We start from the raw sequence: 14,250 nt of genomic DNA, 5'->3' as shown, positions 1-14,250 counted from the left end.
ATAGGAAGTTACCTTTTCCAGGTGACACCATAGATGCATTGCCAATACACCGAGTTTAAATTTACTAAGCAAGTAAGCAGTAAAATAAAGTCTACAGAGGTATATAAAACTAGAGTTGCTTGGATTTACTGCCAACAGATACATAATGAGTATGTTTAAGAGGCACTCCATACTGACTTTCTGATAACTCTCTGCTAAAATATGTATTTCAGGCAGTTCTGTCACCTTTATTGTTACTTTCTAATTTTGGTCTAAAGATTTTTATCAGATGTGATTGCTCCCTTTGGGGATTATAGGATGCATAAATTTCTCAAGATGAGAAAGTTTCTGTGATTCATTTTTCTTGGGCTCTGTTGGTTAAGACGACACTCTTTACCAGTGTCTGTAGTGATTGTTTTTGTACTCTGAATTACCTTCTGAAGTCTTCTGTTTGATGTAATATTACCTATAGCATAGAAGAAAGTTTCCATTCTGTATGACTGTAGGAGGCTGGTATACTGGTTTGAATAAAGGAAGCCTTATTCTTTTCATTGCTGAAAAGAAATTGGGTTTGAATTCCCATAGTTTTGTTTGTATTTCAACTACGATCATGCTGAAAGAAGTTAGAAACTGAAGCTCTCTGTAAAAACCTGCTGCCCCAAAACTAAATGTTCAGTGTTTTATCTTGCGAGATTAAAGCGATTTAAGCCTTACATCTTAAAAAATATATTAAAACTATGTGCATCTTGCCCATGAAGTAAATGTGGTTTGATTGTCCTGCATAGGTGCCTGCTGCCCTAGGCCTGTCTGGCTTCTTGCTTCTGATCCAAAAGGACACTGGTGTTTCATGACTCTGGTGTCACACCCACCAGCCCTGTGCACATGTAACGAACAAACAAAAAACCTAAACTTTGCCATTTCTTGGAAGCAGGTGGATGAAAGCTGATGCTGGTTTTCATTTAATTTCTTTTAAAATGCTTTGACTTTCCAGTAACAGCCCATGGAAGCAACAAGCATCTGTGGGCTCAGTTCAGATCCCCAAGCACCAATATCCAATTCTTTACTAGATATCCTGCCTGGCCTCCAGATGCTGCTCCAGAAGTCGCTGAGTTTCTGATAAATCCTGTGTCCTATCTGCCAACCTTGTGTGGGTGTTCTGGCAACAACGGTGTCTGTTGTAGGTCAAACTGAATCAATGTCCAGGGTCTTTTGACTGTGTCTGCCTTGGCTTTACATGTAGGTCGCACACCCAGCTCTCAGGTAGACACGGTTAGGTGTCCAGTGCTAGCCAAGATGCCCTCGTGGCCTCCTCCTGGTTCCAGCTGCCACTCCAAAAGGACACTGGTCTCATAAATCTGCCATCCCTGCCTGGACATCTCAGATACTCCAGAGTGTCTCATTGGTGTTAGGCACTGTTTCATCTAGAAGTTGGTGCCAAAGCAGGTGGCCCTGCTCTATCTGTTACCAAACAGCCACTGCTGTTCTGTTCTCCTTCTGGAGAAGAGACTCAGACATTCAGACTGGTATCAGCCCATTTCCTTTCCTTTAGGAAACTCTATCTACTAAGGAATGGGATTCATTTCACCCAACTTTAGAGACAAAACTCTTAGTCTACAAAGGGAGTCTAGATAACTAGCTTAGTGATATAAACACCTTGAAAGGGTTTTGCGCTGAGGAGGAGCCTGAGATGATGGTTCCTGCTTCTTTCTTGTGACTGGAAAACTAGATGACTAATTTGAACTGCAGCCTCAGAATGTATATCTACATAGTATGCTAAAGAAACTACGATTAGACTGTAGGTGTGCACTTAGGCACAGCCAGGCATATTGTCCAGATAGCCCAGGAACCCAAGTGTACAGGGTGTTTTGTTGGCATGTCAGTCACTGTGCAATGACAAGCATCTTGAGACTGTCTGAGAGACAGCAGGGGAAGGAGGTGTGTCCTGGTTTCAGCTGAAATGATTTTCTTCCTAGTAGCTGGTATTATGTGGTGGTTTGGATTTAGTATGAGAAGAATGTTGATAACACACTGTTTTATTTGTCGCTGAGCAGCCAGTGACTTTTCAGCTTCTTATACTGGCCTGTCAACAAGAAGGTGGGGAGTGCACAAAAGGTTGGGAGGGGGCACAGCCAGGACAGCTGAACCCAGCTGACCAAAGGGATATTCCATACCGTATGGTGTCATGCTCAATATATAATTTGGGGGAAGAAGAAAGGGAGGGAGGACATTTGGAGTGATAGTGTTTGTCTTCCTAAGTAACTGTTACACATGATGGAACCCTGCTTTCCTGGAGATGGCTGAATACCTGCTCGTCAATGAGAACTGATGAATTAATTCATTGTTTTCCTTTGCTTGTACACATGGCTTTTGCTTTACCTATTAAACTGTCTTTATCTCAACCCATGAGTTTTCTCACTTTTACCCTTTTCATTCTCTCCCCCATCCCACTGGGGGAATGCAGGGGAGTGAACGAGTGGCTGCGTGGTGCTTCGCTGCAGTCTGGGGTTAAACCACAACAAGGTAGAATGGACCATGTTCAGGGCCACCCAGGAGAGGACTCTTTCTGGACAGCATAGCTATGGCTTTAAGACATTGCCATCAAAGACGTGAAGGCAGCTCTGCAGGCATACCCAGGTCCAAATCAATGCCTGCAGTGGATGTGGCCAGGCTGTTGCTGACCGGAGGTGTGAAGGGCTTGATAAACTGCAGTTAGATGCACTCTCCCTTACAACACACACCACTACAGCCCACTGACCTATCCTCACCCTGTTTCAAAACCACCAGTTGATGAGCTTGATGACTATGTGAAGCCATTTTATGTGGAATTCAGTGTGGATTAATTGCTTAAATATTTACCCAGTTTCTCAAGGGAGGCTATGGCACATGCCAAGCTCCACGTTGCTGCTGCTACGCTACAGTAGTACTTAGCCTTATTAGCCTTCAGGTTAGTTGGAGCTTTTCTAGAAGGGTTGCACTAAGCCTGCAGTATAGACATAGCTCCTTCACGGGAACTGCTTGTACCTCTTAAGAACCCCCAGGGGCAGCTGAAGACACCTGCTTCCTCTCTGTGGTGGCTGAAGTTCCCTGGGGAAAGTCCTGTGGTGCTAGCCTGGGGCTGGCTAACCAAGCGTGCAAGACTCTTGCCTATGAGCACATGATGAACTTCATTGTTGTATGATGGTATAAAATCTGACTACATTTTTTGTTCTCTTTGTCATCCTCTCATCCTACTATGGATCTGTGTGTGTGTATATATATGAAAACCCTATATGTATATACACACATAGACATATACACACACACAGATAGTCTAATGGGGAATGTGGGTGGCTTGTTGTCATAGTTGTACTTTGTAAAGCTAAAACTAAGCTTTTGTTGTTAAAAATGGTGTAAAGTGCCCAGAGCAGTGGTTCAGCTTTGTCTCCTCTCGCTGTTTGCTTGGTAACCATAGCAACAGCACTTTCCTTAGTGGGAGCAGATTTCTCAGAGATTCCTTCTTGTAGAATTACTGATGTAATCACTTTTCAAATACCAACAGAAAGCTTCTGCAATGAAAGTCTAGTCTTTTCTATGGACTTCAGCCTGTTTGCTGGTCTAACTGCTCAGCCCATGGTCAAAACCCACTCCTGGTTTGCTCCATGCTCAGCTCTCCCCTGTGTGTACCTGTCACCTCTCTACTGCTTTTGGTCGACAAGAGCACCTGACACCACCTGTTGCAACCCTAAAGAAGATAACCAGCAGTCCTGGCTTCTGCTGAGTATGTTGATGCTCAGCGGTAAAGCTTAAAAGATTCATTATCCCAAATTGTTTTATTAGTTATTGGAGGTGCAAGTGTTAAAAAAGCACATGCCTCTTTGCAAAAAGCATGCAAGGATTTCAGGTCTCCTGCAAGAGGCAGCAAGCTAGCAGGGGAGAATAAATCATCACAGGCACTGTGGTACTGGTGATTTGTGTTCTTGTAGCACCTATTCCTTAGTCCTGAACAGCCACAAAATAAAAGTCATTCCCTTGCCCTGAGTGATGGATAATCTTGGCATAACAGCAGGAAAATAGCAGATGGATTTAGATGCAGGGGGGAATACAGCCAGCCTGGGTCAGGATGATGCCAGTCTTAGCTTAGCAACTGTCTAACTTCACTTGAATTTTTGAGGCGTTATGACTTTGGATCATTTCAATGGAGAGATATGACATAAAAATGACTGTCATTGTGCTGTCATAAAAGAACAAGACAAATATTTTGTAACGTTTCTAATAAATAAGGAAAGGTACTTTTTTGTTGTTTTGGCCAACAGATGCCTCTTTTGGGTTTTAAATCCGGCAGAAGCCTTGTGTCATATCTTGCTATATTCGATGTCTTAGATTCCCCTGGACATCTCAGACATTACCAGACACATGAGCTTGGGCAACCGAGTCACACCCTACCTGCTGCCTGACACTGAAGAAGTCTGCTCAGAATCTGTGAGCATGGTGTAGATCTTCATTTGGGTAACCTCAAGTGTTGGTGTATGAGTAGCAGCTGAAATAAGGGCTTAATAACTAGCTCTTGCCCAGTGTTGGAGGAATGCTCAGCCTGGATATATGCGGAGTTAACATCACACATAGACAAATAATTCAATATGGGTGTGGAAGAAAGCTGATTTTCACTAGCTGGGCCAAGTAGGTAGAGATCCTACACAGCATGTTCTCAGTTAAGTTCTTGAGGTTACCATGGCATTTACCACAATACTTGCTCAATGCTGTATTCTTGTTTTGAATGCCATGTCATCTATGTTACATCAACTGAACTCTCTCTTTGCACTTTATACCCAGAGACTCAGCATTGCAGGGAACAGATACAACAGGAGCTACCTATCAGGGGACAGTGGTGTAGGCATCTCTGTAGTGTGTGCTGGTGTCAGCCTGGGTGCAAACTTCCTACCTTGGCATCATGCAAACCCACCTGCAGCTGGAGAAGGAGGAGGCAGCTCTGCTGCCAGACTCCCCTCTCTGTGCCCTCAGAAGCGCTCTGGTGCTGATGTGCACCTTCATGTGTGTTGTAGGGGAATAGTGTTGTGCAAGCTGGGTGATGGCATCTCATGGACCTTTGATGATGCCTGACAGGAATTTGAGGTAAACCCTGGGGCTAAGAAACCAAGTGATCCATCCCCGAGTCCTGCGTCTTCTGCTTACAGCCCACCAAAGTGAAGACACGCCACTTCCTTAGTGTTACCCATCTCATCCACCCTCCTATGCTCTCTGTGTTGAGTTTTCACATCACTTGGTTGCATTTTATCTTAATTTAGAGCTTGATTTGCTGGTGAACTGTGCTGCCGTACTGCCATATGCTATATGGTTTTCACAGCAACGCTTACGTGAGCCGAGATCCCAAGTGAGTTACTCATGGTCAGGAAACAGCTTGCTGTGGCTTTGTACAGGGGCACGGCACAGTAAATCCTCAATTGGGACCAGTGGATGTTAGTTTAATACAGGCAATAAGAGGTTCATTTACAAGGAGAATGTGAGTGACGCTGCTATTATGAGGGGCAGGCGTGAGGAAGGATGTAACTTTTTGTTCACAGATGAAGCTGTATGATTTTCTCTAAATTGTTATATTGCTTAACTTTGCTAGCTGTCTCTATTCCTGAAGAAGTAAATGCTTTCAGTAGAAGAATTCTTGGTTATTGTAATGTACATGTCCTTTGCAAGTGAATGGGAAGGGTTAGGGAATGAAGCAGCGTTACATCAGTGTGTGAAACCATGTTATACGCAGAGACACCCACAGAGGCCAGAATTGCCTGTCTTGTTTTGTTGCCATGCAGAGAAGCTGCAGTTGTATTAATGTCTGATTTTATTTGAGTGAAAGCAGGAATACCTTTGAATTAAGTTCTCAAGTACTGATTTTTAAATTTCTATTTTTAAAGAACATTAGCTATCAAGAGATGTATTAAATTATGCCCCTTCAGTTTTGTATATAGTATGCGAAACTGAAAATATTATGGTTCCTTGTAGAACACTACATTTATCCCTTCTGTGCTATTTCAGAAAATCAGTGAAAAAAAAAACCTGAATTTTATAGATGTAAAGTCATTCTACAGACATTTTTCCATAACACACCTATTTTACAGAGCAAGCAACTGATGAGATATTCTTGTTCCGGTATACCTTGAAAAGGTTGGTTTGTTGTGTCTTTGTTGTTGTTTTGTTTTTTTGTTTTTTTAAGGAAAAGATATTTTGATCCTTTGGTAGCAGGTTTGCTATGATTTCACTTGGAGTAGCCTTCTCAGGAAAACTCAATTTTAACCAGATACTCAGATTGAACTATGAAGGGTTGAAACAGTTGCCTAGTCTTAAAGTAAAAGGAACAATGGAAACATGCCAAATCTATTGTTTTTTTGATCAGAACTATTAAACAACAAAGTATGAAAAGTATATATATATATGTTTGGTTTTTTTTTTTTTTTTTCCCCTGGGAATCAAAGTGTCCATTTGTTTACAGGAAGGATAAAGCATTTTGTAACTTCCCTGAATGTATGCAAATACATTGCATGAGGAAGAGCTTGGAGCTTGTGAAGCAATGAAGGTGCTTATAGGTCACGTCACATGAAGCAATTCTTGCAATGATCACTTGGAGCAGTAGCTCCAGGATGTCATGGTCTGGCTGGGATGGAGTTAATTTAATTCGTAGCAGCCCCTATGCTGCAGTGTTTTGGGTTCATGGCTAAAGGAGTGTCAGTAACACACCAATGGGCTCTTGGTGGGCAATGCTTGCACAGTGTCATGGATTGCTCTTTTTCTCACTGTGCCCCTCAGCGAGCAGGCTGGGGGTGCACAAGGTGTTGGGAGGGGACACAGCCAGGACACAAATTGGTTAAAGGGTTGTTCCACACCACATAGCATCATTCTCAACAGCAGAGGTAGAAGAAGAAGAAGGGACAGGGGGTGGCTTCGTAGTTAGCCTGTGCTCAGAGCCTGGCTGGTCACTGCTCTGCCTATGGCAGATTTCCTTTGGTTCGCTTGTTTTTTCCTTTACCTATTACACTTTCTTTATCTCAACTCATGATTTGTCTCACTTTCCTTCTTCCTGTTTTCTCCCTCTGTCCCACCAGAATGGGAGAGTGAGCAGGCAGCTATGTAAGGTGCTTGGCTGCTGTGCAGAGTCAACCCACCACCGTCCTTTCTGGCACCCAACCTGGGGCTCGAGGGGTTGAAGATGATGACAGTTTTGATTGGAGTGTGCCAGACTGAGTTTACAGCTGTTACAGCTATTTAGCTGTCACTTGGCAGGCTGGTACTTGCTGTTGCTGGTCCAAATGATGGCATATTTGCTCCCTTACTTGCACCATTACTTGCTCCCTTTCCTGCTGCACATTGAATGCTGGGGCTTGTTAATGGTTCCTTTCAGCTTTTGCTGTTTTCTGTGTTGTTTATCACTTTGTTTTGCCTTGCCTGGGAAAGTACTGGCTTTGAGCCTTGTCTGCTATTTGGCCCCTGCATCGCTGCTCTGCCACTCTCTGGAGAATCATTTCATGGAGACAGCAGCAGTTATACCTTCCTCCTCTCCTCTGGGAGCCACTTTGTGGGAGAGTGAAGAACAGCACCTCCCGCATCTCCAGGGTGGATGTTTCCAGCCTTATTGCAATGACCTCTCAGTTTCTTGAGCATACCTACACAATCAGAGCTCTCATACATGGGCTGTGAACCTGATTTGTTTTCTCGTAAGAGTAGCTAGATGGTAGGGGATGTGACACAGGAGTCTGCCCTGAGGCAGCTGATTCCTGGGTGGCAAGGTGTGGGGCAGAATTTGGGCAGTGTACTGGTGTGGCTAGGGTGGAGTTAACTGGAGTTAACACATAGTGGTGCCGTGTTTTGGATCTGTGGTTAAAACAGTGTTGGTAACTCACCAAAAACCTCCATCACCAGGTGTTCCCATGCAGTCTCCCAACTGAGTATTGCTCCAGGTCTACCTTTTCCGAAGAGTTGATCCAAAATCAGTCGAAATTCAGGACTGTCTTTAAGCCATCTCCAGTATCCTTCAGGCCACCTTGGTAGAGCCCTGGTTAGTGGTGCCTCTCATCAGCTTCTAGTACCAGCTTGCAATGAAAATATTTAAACTACAGCATATTCTTTTGTATTGAGGCTCCGGTAGAGATCATAATACTTGATTATCAGGTGTACTTCTCACTGGAGTACCTGGTGCACTAGCTGGGCCAGTACTGCTGGAAATGGTCTTTGTGCTTTGTTTTGCAGTTTGTGTTGTTCTTTTGCAGCCACATTAGCTGGTAGGTAAGAATGTCATGTTTAGTTTAGTACAAATTATGCTTGGATGAAGTCCTGAAGCTGTACTGCTATAAACAAAATCCCACTAGTAGCTGTATTTTGAATTTACTAGACATCTCAGACAGATATACTAACTCTGTAAGCCTGGAAGAGTAATTGGTAATCAGCAGGTATTTTGCATCCTCAGTTAATTCACTGCCTCATGCCCTGGCGGGACTTGTTTCAGACTATGTTTAATGGATGTTTTCCTTTAATTAAACACTAGATTTGGGAAAACTAGCTTACAGCCCATTTCGTGGTTATTCATTTCATTCACTTTTGAGTATGCTAACTTAGCTACCTTGTCTTCCTAAACTCCCCCAATGGTTAATGGAGCGAGGGACTCTTCCGGGGCCCTATATTCACTTCACGTTATGTTAGCAAGTAGTGCAAACCAATGGCAGATCTGTAGAGCAAACCAGCCAGTTCTGAGGACGTGACATGCACACTATAAACATGTTAGGGATTTTTTCTTTTTCACAATAGTCCTAGGTTGGTCCCATGGACTGAATGTCCATCATATCTGGGCATTAGGTACACTCCTGGACTCCATCTTGCAGTTTACTTGGTCTAAAAAACAAACACAACATCTTTAAAAGCTCTCTTCTGATCCAGACTAAAACACTAACATAGACGCGACCTCAAAGCACCAAGTCAGATTACAGTTCTAAATTTCTTGCTGTAGGAGTCTCCGTTTTCCTTCATTCGCCACAGAGCAAGTCTGTGGAGACTCACCAGCTACTTTACTGCAACAAAGCTGGGTCCTGAGAGTTGCACCACGAGTCGTGTGTGACAGCACTGCAGTGCAGAGCTGCCCTCCTGGTGGGACCAAACTTTGCAAGAGTCCTTCACACCAGCTGAGTTTGTCGGTCATTAGCCAGATGGCCAGGCAGAACAAGCTCAGCCTGGTAAATTAAAATGTGTCTGGGTACTGAAGATGGGTTTCTTCTTGGGTAACTTTAGGTATCTTCAGTGCAGATGTCTACATGTAAGTCAGTCAGTTGCTCTCCCTTTATAAAGAAGACAAAGAAAGAGGCACTTTATCAGGCCTAGTTTAAGTGCCTGTGTTAGGATTAAATGATTCATGACCAGAAGTTCCAGTTTTTCTCCACTGACTGTAAGGAGACTCTGAGCAACCATTTAGAGGCACCCATGCTGTAGATGTCCAAAGCATGAGAAGCCCACTTCTCTTTTCCGTACCTGACCCAGACTTCACAGATATACTGGAGGATTCCTCTTGAGTGTTGAAGGGTTGTTTTTGTCAGAGTGAATTACTTTTCTCATTTTCTGTCATTTTCAGACCCAGTGTGCTAATGATGACTTCTTTCACATGTTTCAGTCAGCTCCTGGTGTTTCTTCCCTGGCCTAAAGTGTCTCACAAACATATCAGCCATTACTAGCTTTCACTCCATGATCTGAGCTCAAATCCTATTAAATCTAAGGACTGCATACAGAAATACTGATGCTGGAACAAGGTTTAATTCACATCTTGGTGGATTGTTGACAGCCTGCAGTGCATTAACATACTGAATTATCAAGCCCCTTAAAGGAATAATGAATACTGCTCGCACTGACTTTCTGCCAAAAACATTCCTTTGTAATGTAAATGAAAGAACACACCAAAGTGGTTAGATACACGTCCCACTGCTGTGTCTGCTCAACCTGGCAATGCTGAAAAGGGCTGTTCTTATTCTTTTAGCCCTAACGTGATGCCATCGTTTTAATGTTCTTAAGACAAAACAATTGGGTTTTGTCCTTTTTAGCTTCCATTTGGAGAACAAAAATTGCCTCTGGTTTGTTAGCCATATATTTCTGTTGTAGGACGTGTATGGAGATTTTTTTAGGCAATGACAATGATGAAGTTTGATGATGAATATTGATTAGTTGCTCTTATCCTCTTGGTAAGGATCCTCCTGTCCTCTGAACAAGCCACATTTACCCAGCAAGGAAGCTGCTCCTTGCTTCCCATCTCTGGCCTGGATCAGTCTTTTCTCTTTTGGCTGAGCTCAGTTCTGCCTGCTGAGTCTGGATTTGGCCGCGTTCTTTAGTCTGTGTCCTGGTTTGTGTTTTGCTTTGTTTGACAGTGTATTTTAACTGTTTTATCCACTGTTAATTCTGATTTTATCTGTAATTCTGCTGACAATGTGTGGGTTTTGTAGTTCTGCTTTTGGTGTTTTATAACAGTGCCATTGATTAACACACGTAATTTGCACTCCCTTGTTCATCCCCAAATCCTGAAATTTCCAGGCTCACCTTGGTGTTTATGTTTTTGTTTTTTTTAATGACAAATTGACTGCTCCCAAATCAGACTGCAAGCAGACTCCTGGATATGTACTGAAGGAGTACAAAGCTCTAATTGTATTTTAGCACATTATCACCAATATTTTGCTGGCCCTCTTTGCCACATGCAGGACAATGATGTGCTTGTTCACTCGTTCATTCAGGCTGGTCAAACACCGATGTGAAAGAACAGCAATGTCTTTCCTGAGCACATCAAAGGCTGCCTGTACGCCAGGTGGCTTCACGCTGTAACACGGCATGTTACCAACTGAAACAGCCTAATTCTGGAATACTGCACATGCTCTCTGTGTTCAGATAATTTTGATCACTGCATCAGATTTCTGAACTGGACATTTGTTACCATTATTTGTTACCACATAACTCAGATTCTCCATATCAGGAAAAGATCCTCCCTCTGCTTTGTTAGCTCTCTAGTGTCACTAGAAGCAGAATTTGATCTCTTTAAACTTAATGTATTGGTGGCACTGCAGATATAAAGGGGGAGAGGCTCTACTAACATGTTTTCTTCAGAGCAGCAGAACACAATAGCATTATGATGAGGCTGTCCTGCAGTGATCTAAGGAAGCCTGTGACAGGGACAGTTACAGAGGCAACAAGTAAGATTAAAAAAACATCACTCCTCTCATTCCAGAATCCATGTGTACCAACTGCTTACAGAGGTTGTTTTTGAAGCTCACATTATGTAAAGTATAACATGCTTCAGTCCCATCTCAAATCAGGTTCATGTCACAAACTGTGAGCCATTTCTTGCTCCTCATCACTTCAAAGTAGTTGAATTCTTCAGCTGTGCAGTCTTCTCCCTCCAGCTTGCGCACCCTGAAGTCAGCCAGGGCTTGGCAGGGATGGGGAGGGGTCACTCTGAGGTGCCATCAAAGAGTTGTGGGCAGGGCTGATGCAGGAGGCAGCTCTGCCCCAGTGCGGCTGGGACCTGGACCTGTGTTTTAACGCCGTGCTGCGTATTTTAACTAAGTAAACTAGCTTAATGATTATAAAAATCCGTGGACCTGTGATAAGAAAGTGAAAGCCACTATTGTTAGTGGTTTGTGTTTCTGGTTGTGTGTGTTTGCTTGCTTTTACATCTCAGCCTACATGTGTGTGCCTTAATCACAAGCTAAAAGCCCTGTGGAGCATCAGTGGCCTAATTAAAAATGGCTTCCCTGATGAACTTCTTCCCTAGTTTTTGCATTTATATAGGTTTTCTACAGATGACATACAAAGCATGATACGGAACAGAATGAAAAGCAGGTGGTGGCAGAGTCACTGCCTGCAGTTGTCCCACTTCTGGTATTTGGCCTTGTGCCAGGCTCTGACTGGAACTAACTGCTGAGGTGTTTGAGATCAATTATTTTAGGCATTTTCAAATCATCCACAGTCATCTGCCCCAAAGCAAACTACAGAACTGCACAAATGCATACTTGTAACATGGACTTTTTTTACTCTTAGGGCTCTGTGAGTCGCATGAATCACATCAACTCTGATGTCAATCAGATCTTTGAAATAGCTGTGCTGCACCATCCTGACTACATAAATTCACACAGTCACATACAAAAACTCTGTTAAGAGAGAACAAGCAGAGTCTGTGGTTTACTGGCAATATCTTGTGCAGGGACAGCATAAGCTCCTGTCTAGTCGAACTGAGGTATTACTTCTTGTGCGTGCTTCTCTTTCAGCTGTTAGAGGTGGGTCAAATCTGTGATGGCTGCACACTGGTACTGCTGGGCTGCACTCCCAGGGGATGCCCCGGCTTTATGTCACCTTAAAGTCAGGCCCTTTAACTCGAGCACAGCAGAACAGGATTCATTATTGCCTTCTCATTATGGATGTGGAAAGAGCTCTACACAACTTCTGCTGTGTTTAGGTGAGGAAATAAAGCACAGCATCATGACATTATTGAGATTGTATGATGCTATGATCTCCTTCTATGCTATCATACTTCTCTGTTGGTCATGGAGCCAAAGACTGACCATTCAAAGACCCAGGAGGAGGCAACTTTCTTGTTAGTTTTCCTAATCTTTGTGATATTGTGCATAAGAAATTCAATATAGTGTGGCAGGAAGGTTAAAGCCCTGTCTGTTCCTAAGGAGATTTGAGTTTTACATCTCTGAAAAGAGATACTCTGAAACAAGGGTCCTCTCAGTCTCTCACCGGAAATGTATTACGTAGTATGACCTGATTACAGATACTCCTCATGTCAGGGAAAGGGATGCTCACCATAGGTGCAATTGGCTTCCCTCTCCTGTTCCTATGGGAAGCTGGGTATTCTATTCAAAATTCAATAGCTTTAGAAAACCTTAAGAGTGTGGGACTGGCTCATGTCATGTAATTTTTGAAATTTGAAAGTCTTTGTCTAAACCTGAGTTTGGCTAGACTATGCCTTCCTTTGTAATCAGTAGATACAAAGAACTCTTCAGTGATTTAGCTTACAAATTTAAAATACCTGTCTTAGAATGATACAGATCACCCTCTGGAAGTGCCTACTTTTCTCCATTGACTACACAAGGAGTGTTGTGTAATTAGCTCAGGCTTAGGGATCTACACGTTAGTGCCTCAGGGTACATAAATCCCCCAAATGAGAAGCCTGCTGAGGCTCAAGAAGGATGTCAAGTCTGTCTCTGGTTCATGTCCCAGAGAAGACAATCACACAGTCTGGGGTGAGTGGGGTTTAGCCTACCCTGAGAATACTGCCTACATGCAGCACAGGTAGAAAGTGCCATTCTGGAAGTTCAAGACAGGAAATACCGTGTGCTGTCAGATCAGAAATGTCCATTTACACATCCAATGGCAAAGACAGTCTGTAGGAACCTTGCCAACAGAAATATGGATGCTCAGGGAGATCAGAGGCAGGATCAAGGTTGTGATAAAACACTTAGATTTAGTTGTTTATACATAGTTGTATGCGTACAAGCTAACTAGAGGGTTAAGTGCCCACTAGATAATGGAGCTCTGGTCAATACAGTTCATGCTGCTTTCAAAGTGATTGAGCCAATCCACCAGTCATGTTTACGCATAGTTGGGCTATGCCTGTATGTGGTAAGTACACACCTAGTAGGTATATTGTTCCCTCTGAGACGTCCTAGAGTAGCCAAGACATCTGTATGGGGCTGGCAGTTACACTGCGGGACCTACCGAATCTACGGAGCACCAGTGCCCTTCTGCAGCAGAAGGTGGACACAGTAAGGAATCTCCAAGGGTGCTTAGATGCCTACATTTGGGCTTCTGAATCACATTCTCTGTCTTTCAGGGAGAAAAATATCTTTTTAGGTTCCAGTGTCAACATTACTAGCTTGCTTGGTGCAGTCCAGAAGCCCTTTAGCAATACTTAATGGCATCACCTAATCCTGTGTGAATTTCTGGCAAGTAAATGTCATCTCTTATGGGTGGTGTCAGGCAGCTGAGCTGCTGATGCACTGTAGTCAAGCCCCGCTGCAGGAAAGCTGAGCTTGCTAACCCAGGCAGCCGGTTTCAGTCCATCAAAAGAGTGATGTAGGACCCTAGCTATAAATCAGGGCTTGCTCTGCAGCAGCTCATTTAGACCATGTTGCACCTTAAAACTGGATTAATTTTCTCTCAGGAAACTGGCTGCAGCCTTGTGCCACATTTGAAACACCAGTCTGGGAAGCAACTGAGAAGAATCTTGGAAGCTTAAGTACTATACTAAGACTACTTCTCTGACCA

The sequence above is a fragment of the Columba livia genome, chromosome 3, assembly GCF_036013475.1.
Source record: "Columba livia isolate bColLiv1 breed racing homer chromosome 3, bColLiv1.pat.W.v2, whole genome shotgun sequence".
Taxonomy (NCBI): Eukaryota; Metazoa; Chordata; class Aves; order Columbiformes; family Columbidae; genus Columba; species Columba livia.
This window is presented reverse-complemented; position numbering follows the sequence as displayed.